The sequence below is a fragment of the Limulus polyphemus genome, unplaced genomic scaffold (genome assembly GCF_000517525.1).
Source record: "Limulus polyphemus unplaced genomic scaffold, Limulus_polyphemus-2.1.2 Scaffold963, whole genome shotgun sequence".
NCBI classification, from domain to species: Eukaryota; Metazoa; Arthropoda; class Merostomata; order Xiphosura; family Limulidae; genus Limulus; species Limulus polyphemus.
Window position 1 is genome coordinate 197716 of NW_013666573.1, and position 3073 is coordinate 200788.

Here is a 3073-nt window from a genome sequence, read left to right on the forward strand (position 1 = left end):
CTGATATCACGTAAACATAGAACAGCTCTACACTTTGTGAATTTTGATATCACGTAAACAAGGAACAGCTCTACACTTTGTGAATTCTGATATCACGTAAACATAGAACAGCTCTACACTTTGTGAATTTTGATATCACGTAAACAAGGAACAGCTCTACACTTTGTGAATTCTGATATCACGTAAACATAGAACAGCTCTACACTTTGTGAATTTTGATATCACGTAAACAAGGAACAGCTCTACACTTTGTGAATTCTGATATCACGTAAACAAGGAACAGCTCTACACTTTGTGAATTCTGATATCACGTAAACAGGGAACAGCTCTACACTTTGTGAATTCTGATATCACGTAAACAAGGAACAGCTCTACACTTTGTGAATTCTGATACCACTTAATCCTATCGCTAAAGGTTTTCCTATGGTCAGGGGTCAAAGGTCATTTCATCATGTTTGTAGACTTACATTCAAAATTTTATTAAACTACTATTTACGAATGTATATTAATAAGTTTGGCATCAAATTGTACATTATAATTTAACTTTTAGCATTATACATTAGTTAATTTCTTAAATTAAAAGTAAATATTAAAACACAATTCATAAATATAAAATTTTGTGTGTCACATGGTATCTTGAGTGCAGCTTTGGTTCAAATTAGATGTTTGTGATATCCAACTACAAAGTCTGTAGTTTCTTACGAATTAAAAAGTAAAATTGCCGATATTGATAGACTAGAATATTAAATAAGAACCTCTTGTTGTTTTTTTTTCTATTTACTGAGATATGACTATATTTAGCGAATCAAACACAGATGTCACTTATCTTAGACTAAACTTTTGGTAACCGAATAGGAAAACTAAGAAAGTGTCTCATGGGGAAATAAGTTAGCAGGAAGCTATATCAGTGCTCTATTATTTAGTCCCTTGTTAGGACAAGACGTGATTAACATTTCATTGAATTTCGAATAGCTTCTTTTTTTTTCTACTCATAATTGCAATCAGAGAAAATAAAATCTTTCAGAAGAATTATTTATCTCAACTGCTCATAAGTAACATTATATAATTATGACCTGAAAACATTAAACAAAATCTTTAAGAAGAATTGATTAAATCACTTCTCGTATGTTGTATTATATAATTCTGACAAGCAACAAAATCTTTTAAAAGAATTATACTTATTACTGTTCGTATGAAGTATTATTTAATCCAAACAATGAAAACAAATCAAACATTTTTAGAAAAAAGATTGACATCTATGAATAGACTATTACTATCGTGTTTTTATTTTCATCTAAGTAATTTTACTATACAACACAATTATGTAAAATTCACTGTTTCATTGGTAATTTATTAACAACATCAGTAAATAAGATAAAAGCCCTTTTTCATTTTTCTAAAAAGTATTTGATGATAATATAAATATACAAATAAACATTATTGGATTAAGCAAGAACGCCAACTCGTTCAAAGAAGGTTATAATAACCGTTTCTCCATGACGTGGAGAGTGTTAACTCCTTATAATTTTCCATTGAAACAGCATTCACATCAATAAAAGACACTTCCTAAGAAAAATTAATGACAGTAAGAGCGCCAAAACTATATTTTACAAGTTGTTACAGCTGTCTTAAAACAGTAAAATTAAAAAAATTCATTTAAAAGTAACAACATTATTTTGCAAGTCGAATATTTCATAGTGATCAACTCCTTTATAATGAAATTATTTTGTTCAGTTATAGGCCACTCCTACAGCAGTTTGTGGGTAAATATGTTTGTTTCATTTGTTCATTAGTTCCATCTGAGACCTTATGTTTGTCAATTACGTATTGACCAGAGTATCCCGTTTCTGAAACTCTACTACCCTCAATCAATCAGGAATATTTTAATTTTCTATTTATTTTTTAACGAAGAACAATAGCAAGAAATTCATAGTATCACCAATTAATTAATTATAAAATCTGTTTTACAATAGAACAAGTGGAAGTGTTTACCAATATTACACTCGTGATATAAAATAAATTTGTATCTCATCTTTAAGGGAATCGGTAAAAATATAGTGTTTCAATGGTTGGCTGAAAGTTTGCATTTTTATAGACAGATTTGAAGGGGAAGTTTCGTTTAACATTGGGAATTCTTGAAAGAACTTAGATTCAATAACTAATTCTCTAAATTAACGTATTGTTTATTGTATTATCATTACCTGGAAAAACAGTGTAGTTAAAATATGGGTTAGTTTAAGATAGTCTGTTAATAATTATAAGTAGACGGAAAAAAAGTTATAAGACCAGCAGCAACTTATAAGCTGAACAGACTTTTCGGCTTCAACTTAATCATGAGTAAGGTCTCTTTCATACGAAGAATTTGTTCATTATTGACTTTTGTTAAGGTCATAAAATAACTTGAATGAACGACTACTTCACATTCACCTAGGGCGTGCTCTAATACATTTGACTTATTCAGCATTCTTAAATTTACATGTTATTTTACTCGCATCAGCATTTTTCTCGTAGTAGAACGGATGTAATCTTGCTTGAAACCAAGTTAAGTAAATTATTAAACTATATTTGATATTTTAAATGGAAAAATGCGATCTTTATATTTGAAGAAATACTGCGGACAGCATCCAGGTTTAAAAATGTTTCTCTGGTGTACATGGACATATACTCTACAAAGTAAGATATGTAGGTGTTTTTTAATAAGCAAAAATAAATATTTACAAATATATAACAAAGTTACACAAACTGGACATTTAGGGACTTCTTACGTTGTTGATTTACTAAGGTTTATTTTGTTCAAGTAATCATAAATTATTTTCAATCAATCATATAGATAAGATGACGATTTATATTTAAGAATTTATTGATATTGTCAAATTCTTTATGCAAGCAAATCAATAAGTAGTTGATATTCATATGCACGTTAAACTAAGATATTAATCAGGTTTTTAGTTGATATTCATATGCACGTTAAACTAAGATATTAATCAGGTTTTTAGTTGATATTCATATGCACGTTAAACTAAGATATTAATTAGGTTTTTAGTTGATATTCATATGCACGTTAAACTAAGAT